The 19,716-nt window shown below is 42.9% G+C and overlaps 1 protein-coding gene across 2 annotated transcripts in view; it reads right to left on the bottom strand.

The window, feature by feature from the left end:
- The window catches only part of lbr (lamin B receptor), a 69,221-nt gene extending 50,149 nt beyond the window's left edge, over positions 1-19,072 (bottom strand). Inside the window, exon 1 of one of the 2 annotated variants that reach the window (XM_067985241.1) lies at positions 18,956-19,072. The gene's annotated coding sequence lies outside the window, so the exon portion shown is untranslated. Of the gene's footprint in view, positions 1-18,740; positions 18,836-18,955 lie in introns of those variants that run through there. The other variant, XM_067985240.1, reaches the window with a different exon arrangement.
- Positions 19,073-19,716: the final 644 nt, after the last annotated feature.

Genomic DNA, 19,716 nt, shown 5'->3' with positions numbered 1-19,716 from the left:
TTCTGAATTGTAAAATCACCTCAAATATTTTTTTCTAGATTCAATAAATCAAAGTTGCAGTGTTAAGGATTACATTCAAATGGTGTGACCAAGGAAAGAAAAAGCACCCAATTTTTGCACCAGCAGGACATTTCTGATATACGTGGCTACTATGCAAGGTGATCGATGTAGAGCTGACAGAATTCTAAACCATATATTAACAGGAACAACATCAGCAATACCAGATTCGATTCTGGTTACATCTGGAATAGAGAAAGGTCACATTTTAGCTGTGCATGTACTTTTCTATTCATGCAATTGGTAACAATCACTGGTAACTGGCAAAACTGTCTTTCCTTGTGATTCAGCAGCAGAAACTCAATACCCAAACATGTAGTTCAAACATAGTCTTGTACAAACTTCAACTGGACAATGGGAAATCTGGACTGAGTGCTGAAAGCAATTGGAGAGCAATACTGACTTTGCAAAAAAAAACTTAAAGCAGTAAAAAAATGACAATGAACAAATCGTCAGCAGCTGCGCTGTGCTGGAGCGAAGAGATATATACAAAGGAGAGTCCAAGTTACTCATGTTATAACTGACAGCAGCAGCACTTCAGTCCATCTCGACACAAGATATGGAAGATCCTTTGCTGTAAAGTCCCAGTAGATTTTTGCCCGCAGCTCCGTCAAAACTAAAGCACCTCAGCTGTCAGTCTACAGTATGAGCTGCTGCTTAAAGCTCTGCTTTGCACATCACTTCAATGTAATGCAGTGAAACTGGTAGAATCATACAGCACAGAAGGCGGCCATTCAGCCCATCATGCCTGCTCTCTGATTAGTCCCACGCCCATCCTCTTTCCCCATAGCCCTGCAAATTTTTCCTTTTTAAGTGTAGATCAAATTCCCTTTTGAAAGTTACTATTGAATCTGCTTCAACCAACCTTTCAGGAAGTGCATTCCAGATCATAACAACTCTTGAGTAAAAAAAAAAATTCTCATCATTCCCCCTGGCTTTTTGGCAATTATTTTAAATCTGTGTCCTCTGGTTACCGACCCTCCTGGCAGTTTCTGCCAGGAAACAGTTTCTCCCTATCGACTCTATCAAAACCCCTCATAACTTTGAACACCTCTATTAAATCTCCCTTTAACCTTCTTTACTCTAAGCAGAACAATCCCAGCATCTCTAATCTCACCAGTCACGGGTAAGGCAGCATAGTGGTTATGTTACTGGACGAGTAATCCAGAGTCATGTGTTCAAATCCCACCAGGCAGCTGGGGAATTTAAATTCAATTAATTAAACAAAATCTGGAACAAAAAAAAACTAGTATCAGTAATGGTGGCCATGAAACTACTGGATTGTCGTAAAAACCCTTCTGGTTCACGAATGTCCCTTAGGGAAGGAAACCTGCCGTCCTTACCCGGTCTGGCCTATATGTGACTCCAGACCCACAGCAATGTGGTTGATTCTTAATTGCCCTCTGAAATGGCCTAGCAAGCCACTCAGTTGTACAATCTCACTACAGAAAGTCACAATAAAAATAAATCTGGAGACTTGCCAAAATTGGGAGAGCTGTCCCACAGCACCACATAGCCATACTCACAGAATCATACCTCTCATCTGATGTCCCAGACTCTTCCATCACCATCCCAGAATATGTCCTGTCCCACCAGCAGGACAGACCCACCAGAGGTGGCGGTACAGTGGTATACAATCAGGAGGCAGTGTCCCTGGGAGTCCTCAACATTGACTCTGGGCCTCATGGCATCAGGTCAAACATGGGCAAGGAAATCTTCTGCTGATTACCACCTACCGCCCTCCCTCAGCTGATGAATCAGTCCTCCTCCATGTTGAGCACCACTTGGAGGAAGTACTGAGAGGAGCAAGGGCACAGAATGTAGTCTGGATGGGGACTTCAATGTCCTTCACCAAGAGTGGCTCGGTAGTATCACTAATGACCGAGCTGGCCGAGTCCTGAACGACATAGCTGCCAGACTGGGCCTGCGGCAGGCGGTGAGTGAACCAACACAAGGGAAAAACCTACTTGACCTCATCCTGACCAATCTACCTGTCGCAGATGCATCTGTCTATGACAGTATTGGTAGGAGTGACCACCGCACAATCCTTGTGCAGACGAAGTCCCGTCTTCGCACTGAGGACACCATCCAACGTGTTGCGTGGCACTACCACCATGCTAAATGGGATAGATTCAGAACAGATCTAGCAGCACAAAACTGGGCATCCATGAGGCATTGTGGGCCATCAGCAGCAGCAGAATTGTATTCCAGCACAATCTGTAACCTCATGGCCCGGCATATTCCTCACTCTACCATTACCAACAAGCCAGGAGATCAACCCTGGTTCAATGAGGAGTGTAGAAGAGCATGCCAGAAGCAGCACCAGGCATACCTAAAAATGAGGTGCCAACCTGGTGAAGCTACAACTCAGGACTACATGTGTGCTAAACAGCGGAAGCAACATGCTATAGACAGAGCTAAGCGATTCCACAACCAACGGATCAGATCAAAGCTCTGCAGTCCTGCCATATCCAGTCGTGAATTGCAGAGCCTCCTCCTCCCGTTATGGGAGGAGGAGGCTCTGCAAACATCCCCATCCTCAATGATGGCGGAGTCCAGCACGTGAGTGCAAAAGACAAGGCTGAAGCGTTTGCAACCATCTTCAGCCAGAAATGCCGAGTGGACGATCCATCTTGGCCTCCTCCCGATATCCCCACCATTACAGAAGCCAGTCTTCAGCCAATTCGATTTACTCCACGTGATATCAAGAAACATAAGAAATAGGAGCAGGAGCAGGCCAATCGGCCCCTCGAGCCTGCTCCGCCATTCAATAAGATCATGACTGATCTGATCCTAACCTCAAATCTAAATTCATGTCCAATTTCCTGCCCGCTCCCCGTAACCCCTAATTCTCTTTACTTTGAGGAACATGTCTATTTCTGTTTTAAATTTATTCAATGATGTAGCTTCCACAACTTCCTGGGGCAGCAAATTCCACAGACCTACTACCCTTGTCTTTTGCACTCACGTGCTGGACTCCGCCATCATTGAGGATGGGGACGTTTGCAGAGCCTCCTCCTCGCGTTAGTTGTTTAATTGTCCACCACCATTCAAGACTGGATGTGGCAGGACTGCAGAGCTTTGATCTGATCCGTTGGTTGTGGAATCGCTTAGCTCTGTCTATAGCATGTTGCTTCCACTGTTTAGCACACATGTAGTCCTGAGTTGTAGCTTCACCAGGTTGGCACCTCATTTTTAGGTAAGCCTGGTGCTGCTCCTGGCATGCTCTTCCAAACGGCTGAGTGCACTCGATATAGCAAAGGCTATGGGCCCCGACAACATCCCGGCTGTAGTGCTGAAGACTTGTGCTCCAGAACTAGCTGCGCCTCTAGCCAAGCTGTTCCAGTACAGCTACAACACTGGCATCTATCCGACAATGTGGAAAATTGCCCAGGTATGTCCTGTCCACAAAAAGCAGGACAAATCCAATCCGGCCAATTACCACCCCATCAGTCCACTCTCAATCAGCAGCCAAGTGATGGAAGGTGTCGTCGACAGTGCTATCAAGCGGCACTTACTCACCAATAACCTGCTCACCGATGCTCAGTTTGGGTTCCGCCAGGACCACTCGGATCCAGACCTCATTACAGCCTTGGTCCAAACATGGACAAAAGAGCTGAATTCCAGAGGTGAGGTGAGAGTGACTGCCCTTGACATCAAGGCAGTATTTGACAGAGTGTGGCACCAAGGAGCCCTAGCAAAATTGAAGTCAATGGGAATCAGGGGGAAAACTCTCCAGTGGCTGGAGTCATAACTAGCGCAAAGGAAGATGGTAGTGGTTGTTGGAGGCCAATCATCTCAGCCCCAGGACATTGCTGCAGGAGTTCCTCAAGGCAGTGTCCTCGGCCCAACCATCTTCAGCTGCTTCATCAATGACCTTCTCTCCATCATAAGGTCAGAAATGGGGATGTTCGCTCATGATTGCACAGTGTTCAGTTCCATTCGCAACCCCTCAAATAATGAAGCAGTCCGAGCCCGCATGCAGCAAGACCTGGACAACATCCAGGCTTGGGCTCACAAGTGGCAAGTAAGATTTGCGCCAGATAAATGCCATGCAATGACCATCGCCAACAATAGAGAGTCTAACCACCTCCCCTTGACATTCAACGGCATTACCATCGCCGAATCCCCCACCATCAACATCCTGGGGGTCACCACTTACCAGAAGCTTAACTGGACCAGCCATATAAATACTGTGGCTACAAGAGCAGGTCAGAGGCTGGGTATTCTGCGGCGAGTGACTCACCTCCTGACTCCCCAAAGCCTTTCCACCAACTACAAGGCACAAGTCAGGAATGAGATCGAATACTCTCCACTTGCTTGGATGAGTGCAGCTCCAACAACACTCAAGAAGCTCGACACTATCCAAGATAAAGCAGCCCGCTTGATTGGCACTCCATCCACCACCCTAAACATTCACTCCCTTCACCACCGGCGCACTGTGGCTGCAGTGTGTACCATCCACAGGATGCACTGCAGCAACTTGCCAAGGCTTCTTCGACAGCACCTCCCAAACCCGCGACCTCTACCACCTAGAAGGACAAGAGCAGCAGGCACATGGGAATAACACCACCTGCACGTTCCCCTCCAAGTCACACACCATCCCGACTTGAAAATATATCGCCGTTCCTTCATCGTCGCTGGGTCAAAATCCTGGAACTGCCTTCCTAACAGCACTGTGGGAGAACCTTCACCACAGGGACTGCAGCGGTTCAAGAAGGCGGCTCACCACCACCTTCTCAAGGGCAATTAGGGATGGGCAATAAATGCCGGCCTTGCGAGCGATGCCCACATCCCATGAACGAATTTTAAAAAAATGTATCCACATTATACTGCGTCTGCCATGTATTTACCCACTCACTCAACTTGTCTAAATCGCCTTGAAGCCTCTCTGCATCCTCCTCACAACTCACGATCCCACCCAGTTTTGTGTCATCAGCAAACTTGGAAATATTACACTTGGTTCCCTCATCCAAATCATTGATATATATTGTGAATAGCTGGGGCCCAAGCACAGATCCCTGCGGTACCCCACTAGTCACTGCCTGCCACCCAAAAAAGACCCATTTATTCCTACTCTTTGTTTCCTGTCTGTTAACCAATTTTCAATCCATGCCAGTATATTACCCCCAATCCCATGTGCTTTAATTTTGCACACTAACCTCTTATGTGGGACTTTATCAAAGGCCTTCTGAAAACCATTCACTGGTTCTCCCTCATCTATTCTACCACTTACAGCCTCAAAAAAATCTGCAGTCAGTTTGTCAAACATGTTTTCCCTTTCATAAATCCATGTTGACTTTGTCCAATGCCGTTGATATTTTCTAAGTGTCCTGTTATCACATCCTTTATAATAGACTCCAGCAATTTCCCTATTACTGATGTTAGGCTAACCGGTCTGTAGTTCCCTGTTTTCTCTCCCTCCTTTTTTAAATAGAGGGGTTACATTTGCCACCCTCCAATCTGCAGGAACTGTTCCATAATCTATAGAATTTTGGAAGATGACAACTAATGCATCCATTGTTTCCATCGCTCGCTCTTTTAGTACTCTGGGATGCAGATTATCAAGCCCTGGGGATTTATCAGCTTTCAGTCCCATTAATTTCTCCAGCATTTTTTTTACTAATACTAATTTCCTTTAATTCCTCCTTCTCACTAGTCCCTTGGTTCCCTAGCATTTCTGGGAAGTTATTTGTGTCCTCTTCCGTGAAGACAGAACCAAAGTATTTGCTTGTTCCCCATTATAAATTCTCCCGTTTCTGACTGTAAGGGACCTTCATTTGTCTTCACTAATCTTTCTCTTTTTACATACTTGTAGAAGCTTTTACAGTCCACTTTTATGTTCCTTGCAAGTTTACTCTCATACTCTATTTTTCCCCTCTTAATCAATCTCTTGGTCCTTTTTTGCTGAATTCTAAACTGCTCCCAGACCTCAGGCTTGCTACTTTTTCTGGCAACTTTATATGACTCCCCTTTGGATCTAATACTATCCTTCATTTCTTTTGTTAGCCACGGTTGAGCCACATTTCCATTTGTGTTTTTGCGCCAGAAAGGAATGTATAATTGTTGCAATTCATGCATTCGTTCCTTAAATGTTAGCCATTGCCTATCCACCGTCATGCCTTTTAATGAAGCTTCCCAATCTATCATAGCCAACTCACTCCTCATACCTTCGTAGTTTCCTTTGTTTAGATTTAGGACCCTAGTTTCAGATTGGACGACTTCACTGTCCATCTCAATGAAGAATTCTTATCATGTTATGGTCACTCTTCCCTAAAGGACCCTGCATTAACATTATTAATTAACCCCTTCTCATTGCACAATACCCAATCTAGGATGGCCTGTTCCCTGGTTGGCTCCTCAACGTACTGGTCTAAAAAAACCATCTCATACACACTCCAGGAATTCATCCTCCACGGTATTACTGCTAATTTGGTTTGGCCAGTCTATATGTAGATTAAAGTCACCCATGATTACTGTAGTACCCTTGTTACATGCATCTCTAATTTCCTGTTTGATCCCTATCCCCTACGTTACCACTACCGTTTAGAGGCCTATAGACAACTCCAGTCAGTGTTTTCTGCCCCTTGGTGCTCCTTAACTCCACCCAAACTGATTCTTCATCCTGATTTTCTGAGCCAATATCCTTTCTCACTATTGCTCTGATTTCATCCTTTACTAACAATGCCACCCCCACCTCCTTTTCCTTTTTGCCTGTCCTTCCTAATTAAATACCCTCGGATATTCAGCTCCCAGCCTTGGTCACCCTGCAGCCATGTCTCTGTAATTGCTATATCATATCCATTTACATCTATTTGCGCTGTTAATTCATCTACCTTATTACGAATGCTTCGTGCATTCAGATACACTGCCTTTAGATTTGTCTTTTTAACATTTTTAGACATCTTAACATTTTTTTGTACTATGGCCCTATTTGTTTTATGACCATTTTTTCTTACCCGGACCCTATTTGTTAGTGCACTCTTTTGTTTGTACGTTCTGTCCCTTTCTGACGCAATCTGGTTACCCTTACCCCAATCACTTTCCTGCACAGCTTCCTTGTCGTTTCTCTTTAGCATTGTAGATTTCTCTCCAATGGGACCCTCCCCACCCCTTATTTAGTTTACTCTCAATTTATTTTCTCCCTCTTTATTATTCTTTTAGTCATCCTTTGCTGGTTTTTAAAGTTTTCCCAATCTTCGGGCATACCAGTAATCTTTGCCATGTTGTATGCTTTTTCTTTTAACCTGATACCGTCCTTGACTTCCTTAGCTCGCCATGGTTGGTTCACCCTTTTTGTGGAATATTTCCTCCTCACAGGGGTATATTTTTGTTGCGAGTCATAAAATATCTTTTTAAATGTTTGCCACTGCTTATCCACCATCATACCATCTAATCTGTTTACCCAGTCCACTTTAGCCAATTCTGCCCTCATTCCTTTGTAATTGACCTTATTTAAGTTTAATACAGTAGTTTCAGACCCAAGATCCTCGCTCTCAAACTGGATGTGAAATTCTATCATGTTATGATCACTGCTTCCCAAGGGGTCCTTTACTTTGGGATCATTAATTAATCTTGTTTCGTTACCCATTACCAGATCCAAAATGGCCTGTTCCCTGGTTAGTTCCCCGACGTATTGGTCTAAGAAACAGTCCCTTATACACTCAATGAACTCCTCCTCAGGTCTACTTTTGCCAATTTGATTTGTCCAATCTGTGTGAAAGTTAAAATCGCCCATGATTATTGCATTACCTTTTTTACAAGCCCCCCTTATTTCCTGATTAATATTTTGCCCTACAGTGTAGCTACTGTTAGGGGGCCTATATACTACTCCCACCAGTGATTTCTTTCCCATGCTATTTCTTACCTCCACCCAAATTGATTCGACATCTTGATCTTCTGAGCCAAGATCATTTCTCACTATTATACCAATTTCATCCAGTCCAAAAAACAATTAATCATTCACCACTACTCTCTGCTTTCTGTTGCGCAGCCAATTTTGTATCCAGGCTGCCACTGCCCCTTTAATCCCATGGGCTTCAATTTTAATAACAAGTCTATTACGTGGCACTTCAAACACCTTTTGATAGTCCACATACACAACATCACCTGCACTTACTACTTCAACCCTCTTCTTTATTTCATCAAAGAACTCAATCAAGTTGGTCAGACACGATCTGCCTTTAACTAATCCATGTTGGCTGTCATTTATTAACCTATGTTTTTCCAAGTGACAAATAATTTTGTCCCAGATTATGGTCGCTAGAAGTTTCCCCACCACTGACGTTAGGCTGACTGGCCCGTTGATGCCCGGTTTATCTCTCTCCCCTTTTTTGAACAAGAGTGTAACATTTGCACCCCTCCGGTCCTCTGGCACCATTCCCATATCTAAGGAGGATTGGAAAGCCGCCACTACTTCCATCCTTACTTCCCTCAGCAACCTGGAATGCATGCTATCTGGACCGGGTGTAAGAAACATAGCAGCCACTTTGTGCACAGTGAGGTCCCGCAAATAGCAATGTGATAACAACCTATTTATTAATGTTGGTTGAGGGATAAATGTTGGCCAGGACACCGGAAAGAAGTCCCCTGCTCTTCTTTGCAATAGTGCCATGGGATCTTTTAAGCCCACCTGAGGGGGCAGACGGGGCCTCGGTTTAATGTCTCATCCGAAGGACGGCACCTCAGACAGTGCAGTGCTCCCTCAATACTACATTGGGAGTGTCAGCCTAGATTATGTGCTCAAGACTCTGGAGTGGGACTTGAACCCACAACCTCCTGACTCAAGAGCGCTACCAACTAAGCCACGGCTCAGGGAGGTGGTGGAGCAATTAGATAATAGAACTATAAAAAAAGGAAGTAATACTGAAAAAAATTGGGGAACTTATAGTAGGAAAGGCACCAGGCCCTAATAGCATGCATTCTAGGATGCTGAGTGAAATCAGAGAGAAGACAGCTGAGGCTCTGAACACAATCTTTTAAACATCTTTGGATATGGAAGCTGGGCTGGAGGATTGCCAATATTACACTGTAGCAATGTAAAAAGGGATAAAGTGATAAACCAGGTAACAACAGACCAGTCAACCTAACATCAGTAGTTGGTAAGCTTCCAGAGGCTAGAATACAGCATAAAATTAATACTCACCAAGACATGGGTTATTAAGGACAGACAGCACAGCTTTATAAAAGGCAAGTCGTGTCTGACAAACTTAATGGAGCTCTTTGAGGAAATAACAACTATATTGGTAAAGCAAATGCAGTGGATGTTTGTTGTGTATATGGATCTTCAAAAGGCGCCTGATAAATTGCTGTATAGGAGGTTGTTGATAAAATTAAGGTACATAGATTCGAAGCTGGTTAAAGGGCAGAAAACAGTAGTGGTTAATCGATGTTTTTAATATATGTTAATAGATGCCAAGTTAAATTGGGAAAAACTATTTCCAGTGGTCGATGGTTCAGTAACTAGAGAGCATAAATTTAAGATCATCAACAAAAGAATGACGGAGAGAACCATAGAAAAGATACAGCACAGAAGGGGGCCATTCGGCCCATCATGTCTGCGCCAGCTCGAAGAACAACCAGGTGCCCATTCTAATCCCACCTTCCAGCACCCGGTCCATAGCCCTGCAGCTTACAGCACTTTAGATGCAGGTCTAGGTACTTTTTAAAAGAGTGGAGGGTCCCTGCCTCTACCACCAATTCGGGCAGTGAATTCCATACACCCACCACCCTCTGGGTAAAAAAGTTTTTTTTTAAAAAAGAGGTAAAAAAGGTTAAGAGGATTTTTTATTAAATGGACAGGGTTCTCAGGATATGAAATACCCTACCAGAAACAGTGGTGAAAACAGATTCCATAACAGCTTTCAAAAGGGAACTATCTAAATATATGAAAAAGAAAAATTAAAAGGGTTTGGAGAATGGGACTAAGTTGATGGCTCTTTCAGAAAAATCGTACAACTGTGATGGGCCTCCTATGTTGTAAAGTTCTATGATTCTAGCATATCAGCAGAGACAGGCAAGAGAGAAATGAGGCAAAGAGAAAACAGAACATTACAAAATATTTTATATCCAAAATGTGAAACAATTCTCCAAATCTCAAAACTAACATTTTTTGAGGAAGGTGGCAGAGAGTGAGTGAGCAAGTAAGAGAGAACTGAAAGACTAAAATGTATAAAGAGAGAGAGTTATATTATAGCAAGTGTTTTAGAATTTTTTTTTGACAGTCCAGAGCTGGAACAGCTGGGATTTTAAAATCAAAAATTCCAACCATGCCAATAAAAGCAAACTTTTGCCAAGAACAGTTATGATTAGGTCAAATTACATTTAATAAACAGAGAACAGCATATTGAATTTTTTTCCCAATGTCTGCATGAGAGCTGCTGTGGACTCAACTATATTATTCCTTTACTCCCTACAATTCAACCTCAGATTAGTCAGGTCTGCACCAAGCATTTCATAACATTGTCAAGAATAGCCACACATAGGTAAAACTGGTTTGGGCACATAACGATAGGACAGTCTGTAAATTGTTTATACAATGCATTAATTGCTCATTAATTTGTCCTAAATCTCAGAGTAGACCTCAACTTTCTAAATAAATTACAAAAGAATTTCAAGAACCTTCGGCTTCAGAGATTGAAAACAATTGCTGATTTTTGTAAAGAATTAGATTAGGATTAGCTGATATCAAAAATGTCAAAACTTACTAGTGGAGAGTACTGTTTTTGGATAAAATATCAGATTTGAAGCAGAAGAGTCAATTGCAAAATGTTATGATACATGTTTTGCTATTCCAATTACTGAACAGCTGTTCAATACAGGCCTCTTGACACCAATTTCCCCCCTCCATTTATACTTCCATTGACCACCATTCTCTATCAAATGTTGGGCCGACGCAGACCCACCAGCAGTTTAAGACCCACAAAAATGTGACGCAGAATTGGCCTGGAGCAACAAATGTACGAACATAATAAATAGGAGCAGGAGTAGGCTGTACAGCACCTCGAGCCTGCTATGCCACTCAATAAGTTCCCGGCTGATCTTTGACCTCAACTCTATTTTCCCGCCCGATCCCCATATCCCTTGATTCCCTTAGAGTTCAAAAATCTATTGATCTCAGCCTTGAATATATTTAACGACTCAGCATCCACAGCCCTCTGGGGTAGAGAATGCCAAAGATTCACAACCCTCTGAGTGAAGAAACTTCTCATCACAGTCCTAAATGATTGACCCCTTATCCTGAGACTATGCCCCCTGGTTCGAGACTCTCCGGCCACTCTCAGCATCTACCCTGTCAAGCCCCCTCAGAATCTTATATGTTTCAATGAGATCACCTCTCATTCTTCTAAACTCCAGAGAGTATAGGCGCAGTCTACTCAACCTCTCCTCATAGGACAACCCTCTCATCCCAGGAATCAATTTAGTGAACCTTTGTTACACTGCCTCTAAGGCAAGTATATCCTTCCTTAGATAAGGAGACCAAAACTGTATACAGTACCCCAGGTGTGGTCTCATCAAAGCCCTGTACAATTGCAGCAAGACTTCCTTACTCTTATACTCCAACCCCTTGCAATAAAAGCCAACATACAATTTGCCTTCCTAATTGCTTGCTGTACCTTGATGTTAACGTTCTGTGTTTCGTGTACAAGGATACCCAAATCCCTCTGAACACCAACATTTAATAGTTTCACATCATTTAAAAAATCTTCTGTTTTGTGATAATATGATAAGCCTGTCAAAATAACATACCCAAGAGGCTAATGGATGGGTCATTCTCTTGTGTAGACAGTCATGGAGCAAATGAAGAAACCTTTAAGAAGATTAATATTAAAATCCAAACAACAATTTCCTGGCTGTAGTTTAATTTCTGAGAAAGCCAGTGGTGGAGCCTGACCAAACAGCTTGGTATTGATCAAGATACAAGGCAGCTTATGACACAGGCCAGTCCAGTTGATTGGCACCTTGGAAAAGAGCCACACAACAGAGATCCTTTTTGACTCAGTCACTAATATTTAGTCCTGGAATGACTTGTCTTAGGATTTAAGGTATAAAGCTGTGCTTTCCCCCATCCTCAAAGCACAAAGTTGGGAAGAATAGGAAAGGGCCGAAGGAAGTGCTGAATGAAGTTGTAAGATCAAGAAATGTTAACGGTTTAGCCTGACAGAAGTAAACTTGAAAAGCGTATCACAGCTGCATTTAGTAACATGTATTGGAGCACAATGTGAAAGTGTTTTGATAGTACGAAAATACAGGAAACCAGACTGCTCGCATCATCCTATTTGACCCTGAGTTGAGCTTCCGGCCCCATATCCTCACCAAGACCGCCTACATCCTTGCCTCAGCCCATCTGTTGCTGAAATCCTCATACTTGCCTTGATCGCCTCCAGAGTTGATCATTTCAATACTCTCCTGGCCAGCCTTCAATGCTCCACCCTCCATAAACTTCAGCTGCCTGTACCCTATCCTGCACCCCCATCACCCCTATCCTCACTGACCTACATTGGCTCCCAGCCCCCAATGCCCTTCCCTATCTCTAACCTCCACCAGCCTTACAACCCCTGACCAACAATTCTGCATTCAACCAACTCTAGCCTCTTGTGAATCACCCCCTCCCTTCGCCCCAACACTGACAGCTGTGTCTTGCCACCTCTTTGACCAAGATTTTAGTCAACCCTTCTAATATCTCTTTCTTTGGCTCAACATGCATTTTTGCTGATTACGCTTCTGTGAAGCGCCTTGGGACGTTTATCTATGTTAAATGTGCTATCTAAATGCAAGAAGTTGTTGTAGTCAGCTATCTGTACCAGAGTGGTAATCAAGCACTTTTACATTGGCGTTTGTTGAGATTGGATTACTAAAGAGTGTTTCCTTGCACTGACTTCCCACATTTACACCAATAAAACCAGCTCCTTTATCCCTGAGGCAGAATCTAGACCCACTTTTTTGAGGGTCTATAATTCCATATTTAGGATAATTGTAAACAATTTTACAACACCAAGTTATAGTCCAACAAATTTATTTTAAATTCCACAAGCCTCCGAAAGCTTGTGGAATTTAAAATAAATTTGTTGGACTATAACTTGGTGTTGTAAAATTGTTTACAATTGTCAACCCCAGTCCATCACCGGCATCTCCACATCATATTTAGGATAAGGTAATAACACCAAGTATAGATATCATGATTTTTGCCGTTCGTGCATACAAAGAGGAATTGTACTTTGTCAATGAACAAATTTCCTTTGGGAAATGCATGCTGACAACTTTGTTTCAGTAAATAATGCATTTGAACTTTTGCAGAGTTCATCATCACTTGTTCAGCCACAGGTCTGGAAAACGACAAGCACAAGTAATGTCACAAGACTAGACATGCCAATCTTCAGAGCTCTGATGCAACCGGTTGGTTTCTTAATATGAAGATGCGGTGTTCACCTTGTGACAAGTGGATTCTGGAAAATACTGTGTGAATACCTGGCAACTATGTAAGTTTCGGTGGGTCAAACAAGCAGATCAGTGACACACTCTCTGGACAACAAGAAGTGCAAGGAGCTCATGGACTTCTTTGTCACCAAGATTGAGACCAATTCAGCTGCCTCTTCCATTTCCCTCCCTTCCCCTAGCTCACCAAGCCAAACCTCCCCCAAGGATCCCCCTGCCCTAGCCCTGAACTCGCATCTTTCTCTAGTTTCTCTCCTATCTCCCCACATGCTCTTTCCGAGCTCATCTTGTCCATGAGACCCAACTCCTGCTCCCTCGACCCTATTCCCACCAAACTGCTGACCACCCAACATCCCTTCCTTGCCCCCATGTTAGCTGATATTGTTAACTGTTCCCTCTCCTTGGGTACCTTTTTCCTCCCCTTCAAATGTGTCATCATCACCCGCCCCTTTAAAAAAAAACCATCCTTGACCCCTGACCTTGCAAACTACTACCCCATCTCCAACCTCCCTTTTCTCGCCAAAGTCCTTGAACGTGTTATCGCCTCCCAAATCCATGACCACCTTTCCCACAGCTCCATGTTTGAACCCTTCCAATCAGGTATCCGCCCTTGTCACATTACTGAAACGGTCCTTATCAAAGTCACAAATGACAACCTATATGCCTGTAACCATAGTAAACTATCCCTCCTCATTCTTCTCGCCCTGTCTGCAGCCTTTGACATGGTTGACCACACCATCTTCCTCCAATTCCTCTCCTGCTTCGTCCAGCTGGGTGGGACTGCACTCGCCTGATCCCATCCCTATCTATCCAGTCGTAGCCAGAGAATCAACTGCAACGGCTTCTCTTCCTGCACCGTTACCTCTGGAATCCCCCAGGGATCTATCCTTGGCCTTTATTTCTCATCTACAAGCTGTCCCTTGGCGACATCAGCCGAAAACACATCAGGTTCCACATGTACGCTGATAACACCCAGCTCTACCTCATCACTACCTCTTTCAACCCCTCCACTGTCTCTGATTTGACACGCTGCGTGTCCAACATCCAGTACTGGATGAGCAAAAATTTCCACCAACGAAATATTGGGAAGACCGAAACCATTGTCTTCGGTCCCTGCCACAAATTCCATTCCCTAGCCCACCGACTCCATCCCTCTCCCTGGCCATGTCCGAGGCTCAATCAGACCAGTTGCTACCTTGGCATCCTATTTGACCCTGAGATGAGTTTCCAACCCTATATCTGCTCCATCACCAAGACCGCCTACTTCCATCTCCGTAACATCGCCCATCTCTGCCTCTCCCTCAGCGCTTCTGCTGCTGAAACCCTCATCCATGCCTTTGTTACCTCTACACTTGACTATTCCAATGCTTTCCTGCTGGCCACACATTTTCAACCCTCCATAAACTTGAGTGCATCCAAATCTCTGCTGCCCATATCCTAAGGCACCAAGTCCCGTGCAACCATCACTCCTGTGCTCGCTGACCTACAGTGGCTCCCGGTCCGGCAACATCTTGATTTAAAATTCTCATCCTGGTTTCTCATCCTTCCATGGCCTCGCCCCTCCCTAGCTCTGTAACCTCCTCCAGTCCTACAACCCTCTGAGATCTCTACGCTCCTCCAAGTCTGGCCCCATGCGCATCCACGATTTTAATCGCTCCACCACTGGCGGTCTTGCCATCAGCTGCTTAGGCCCTAAGTTCTGGAATTCCCTCCCTAAACCTTTCCACCCCTCTCTCCTCCTTGAAGACGCCTTTTAAGACCTACTTCTTTGACCAAGCTTTTGGTCACCTGTCCTAATATCTCCTTATGTGGCTCAGTGAAGCGCCTTGGGACATTTTACTATGTTAAAGGCGCTATATAAATGCAAGTTGTTGTTGTAAAGCAGAACCAAAAGACTAGAAAAGCTGGAGCTGCGGGAAACAGAGGACTACTGTTGCTGCCTGCAGTAGCCCAAATGTAGAAGGAAAAACATAATGCCAAGTCACCTGGCGACAACTTTGTGTGCTATTTCCATTTGAATGTAAGTGTTCCAAATGCCTGAGCAATTAAAAGGTTCTGAAGTAAACACCAAAAATGTTGGAAATTGTTTTTCTTTCAGATTTTCAGCACTTGCAGTTGTCTTCCCCTCTAATGGAAGCATCACACTGTAGAAGGTATCAAAACTTCAACATTTGAGTCAAGTTTTTAGTTTTGACTTTCATGCAACAAATAAACTTAATCCTCTCTCCGGCGACTTTAGTAGTTTCCAAAGACATTCCTTTTCTTATTAATTTTTAAATCAAGGCTCACTAATAATTAAATTACATTTGTCTGAACATTGTGTTAGCCTCCAATCTGACTCATCTGTGTCATTTTCTTAAGTTAATTATATGCTTCATCTCTCAATTCTAATTTAAACATTTGGGTGATGAAGAGCACGTCCAAGTAATGAACAGTTGCACTCAGCTGATCTGGATACATTTGATTTATTGACTATAAGGTCTTCATTGGGTAGTGGAATTCAGATCTTTAAGGCGATAGGTGGTATCCTCTTTGTATCTCCCCCACTGAGAATACATCACAAAAGGGTCAAATACAGTGTGTATGAAAGAAGTCCAAATGGATACTTGTGTATACACATTATGTGGCAAGTACTAGTTGAGAAAGAGTCAAGTAGGAACATGCCCCTGCACATGGTGGTGTAACGTTCCTACAAAATTGGTGAATGGCTATAATAGTTTTTCCAAACATATCGGCCTATCTTACTACATTAATTCACTACTCACCATTGTAAATACAAACCAGCATGTTCAGCAAGATGAGCAAAATAAATACAATATATGCTGAAGTTCAACTCCAAACAATTTGCTTCAGATATTGATGATATATAAATCTGAACCATTTGTGATGCAGTAACTTGGAATAAGGAGGAAGCCTCCGAAAGCTTGTGAAATTTAAAATAAATTTGTTGGACTATAACTTGGTGTTGTAAAATTGTTTACAACTTCTGAGTCAACACAGCAATAAGCCTAGTTTGTTTGTTTAAGTTTGTTCATGACAGGATCAGCTTGGGACAGAATCCACAACTGCTAAAAGTCCAGTAGATGCTAGCAGACCACTAGTTTATTCCAGGGCTCCGTTATCATTGTGAGGGGTGACTTGATTGAGGTTTTTAGGAATTTGAAAGGAATTGATAGGGTAGATAGAGAGAAACTTTTTCCACTGGTGGGGGAGGCTAGGACAAGTCATTCAGGAGAGAAGTTAGGAAACACTTCTTCATGCAAAGGGTGGTAGAAGTGTAGAATACTCTCCCACAAAAAGCAGTAGATGCAAGCTCAATTAATAATTTTAAACCTGAGATCGACAGATTTTTGCTAGCCAAAGGTATTAAGGGATATGGAGTCAATACAGTTAGGGTACAGATCAGCCATGATCTCACTGAATGGCCGAACATGCTCGAGGGGCTAAATGGCTTACTCCTGTGTTCCTAAATTGTTTTTACTTATATTGTGATATTTTTTCAGGCAATGCCAGAATTGGTTATTTATTTGATTGCTCCATAGAGGGTCAGAGTAGGTGCAAAAAACACCTACATTTTTCATATTAGCTCATTATACAGAAGGCCTGAGCGAAGCAGAATCCTGATTTAAGCACATTTGTAGAATACAGCATTCTAGTGCACTCTGTTTCGTGCAAACTTACCGTTACATATTAGATTTCCTTTCAATAACAAAGAAACATTTGTTTGGCCTTTACTTCTGAGTTTCTAGGCATAACCAGGTCCTGATACGTGGACAATGCAACACATCTCTCACACCGACAAACCTTTACTGCTCTCAAATAGTTAATCACTTCCCCTGGCCGTATCCTGTCACGGCACTTGGATATGATGCCAGTTGTTTTTGCTGCAATATATGTAGATGAATGTATCCATTTCACTAAACCACAATGAAGAACAGAATGAATACTAAATCACCAAAATCCAAACAAAGGTATTCCAGTCATGACTGGAATACATGTTTATCAAATCACATAAGTAATAGGGCAAGACTGAATACTGAACAAATGATGGGGAGTTGGGAAAGAGATGAGAAACAAGGACAAATTATATACCAAAATTCAATTTGAACACAACAGCTAATGAGATCAAAGATATTTGGTACATTAAGAACCACGGCAAAGTTTACTGTGTACAAAAACAGTACAAGTGGCATTAAATTGTGCAGCAAAGCACCACACATTACAATAGTTGCAGCCCTGCTAAACAAAGGATTACTATTCATTCTAATGAGTTTCACACTTCCCTCCACAATCACCAACTGCTCTTTTATAGTGATTATAGCTTAGGTAAAACAGAAATCCAACACCAGTTGAGGTTTCACGCTAATTGTAGTTTTTTTCCCAAAACTGAAACCCAATACTGCAACATTTGTCAAAAACTACAACAGAAAAGCAGATTCCGGTGCACAGTACTTACAATGAAGGTACCAATTAAGTTTTATCCAATTTGATTCCATTATCCCTACCCCCCCCCCCACTTCAGTAAAAAGGACAAATATGTTTCTTGAAAGTTTTGCATGAACTCTGAGCAAGATCAGTCACAAACAAAAGGGAGGTCGGATTTGATGAAGCATCGACCTGTTTCCCTACTTACAATTTTTTGAAAAATGTATTTGTTCAAACAATTAATAAAAAACTTTGCCAAGCACAGTGGTGAATTGATGGAGAGCTTGTTGCACGTTGCTGAGTGACAGCTCGAAGCACCGGAAGTGCCTTCCCGTGCACTTGTTTTTCTGGCAGCCAAACCAATTAACACCCCAAAAAAACAAATCCACCAAAAATAAATACAAGACAATCCCAGTTCTACACACACAAAAAAAACTGAGAAATGATCCAGAAATATTTTCGACCGGGGAAGAGCAAACTAATATTTTGTTAGATCATTCGTTTGCAACATTTCTTTAAAAATAAAATTGAAGTTTAAAAGTTGCACAGAAATCGATATGAAATCTACCAGAAAATGTAACTAAAACTTAAAAGCGAAATAGACGGAATCGCAAGTGTAATTTTAAAAAAACAAATTCGGCCCATCAAAATGGAGGGAAAACATCACGATTTAAACTTTATTGGAGTCCCGCGGCTTCTAAAAAGGAAATTTAATCAAGATCCCGAAAACCACCAAAACCCAACAAGTTACCGCAGAGAGCGGCCTTTCGTGGTTTAAAACGCAAGAGGCACGTTTAACACATGAAACCAAGAGAAATGTTTACCTTAACTCTCTCCTTTTTTTTTTGTACGTGTGATTTTCTTTTTTTAGGTTCACCCACCTTTTTTTCAAAAAAAAGAAAAACTGACAGGAGGAAGCCGCGCCGCTGAGTTCGTCCTCCGCCCTCTCAATACGTCAAAAATAAAGTTTTTGAAAAAAAAATATCGCTTCCAAACCCCTCTACTTTACCTCATAACATCACATAAAATGGTATCTTACCTTGACTTTTGAAGTTTTTTAAAAAAAAAATGTAAATTATTGTGCGCGTTAAAAACGGCGGTTTTTTTTTAAAAACGGTCTAATCGCCGCTCGCTCACCGCTCGCGGACACCGGGCTCTGACGCGCGGGCGCGAGCGCGAGCCCCCGCCAAGGCCTCTCATTGGTCCGGAGGGAAGATTTTGAAGGCTCGGGGCGGTCAGTGATTGGTTGATCCGGGCCGCTCACGGGGACACTACAAAATGTCGGAGCGGAAAAAAAAATCCCCGTCAAATATCTGGGAGAGGGAGAGAGACAGACCGGCCGGCAGGAGGTCGCTCGACGGCTTTTAACAGCAGCAGAAAAAGTTTGTAGTCAAATACTCATCAGAAAAACAGCTGAGGTAAAACAGTATTTTTTTAAAAAACTGTGACCGCCGTTGAAAAAACTAGAACTAACTAGTTGTGTCGATCAAATCCTAAAGGGGCAAAAAATAAACGGACTGGAGAATTTTCTGATTAAGAATGTCCACCCTTTACCTGGGCTTCACAGAATTATGGATCTGGTCACATTTTTTAAGACCAAAAAAACAAATGAGTGATCGCAACATTTCAGTGGGACTCAACATTTCAGTGGCAGGAAAAAGCAACCCACAGCTGTCAGTTCTAGCGTTAGCAATCGCATAAAGTTCACAGAGATGGAAAAGTAGGAATATTTTATGGATTTGCAATTAAAAACCAGAAAATGCCATAGATGTGCAACAACTCAGCCAGGAGTGCAATTGA

Source organism: Heptranchias perlo, chromosome 5 (genome assembly GCF_035084215.1).
Source record: "Heptranchias perlo isolate sHepPer1 chromosome 5, sHepPer1.hap1, whole genome shotgun sequence".
NCBI classification, from domain to species: Eukaryota; Metazoa; Chordata; class Chondrichthyes; order Hexanchiformes; family Hexanchidae; genus Heptranchias; species Heptranchias perlo.
The sequence above is the reverse complement of the archived record's forward strand: the minus strand, read 5'-3'. Positions and strand labels throughout refer to the sequence as shown.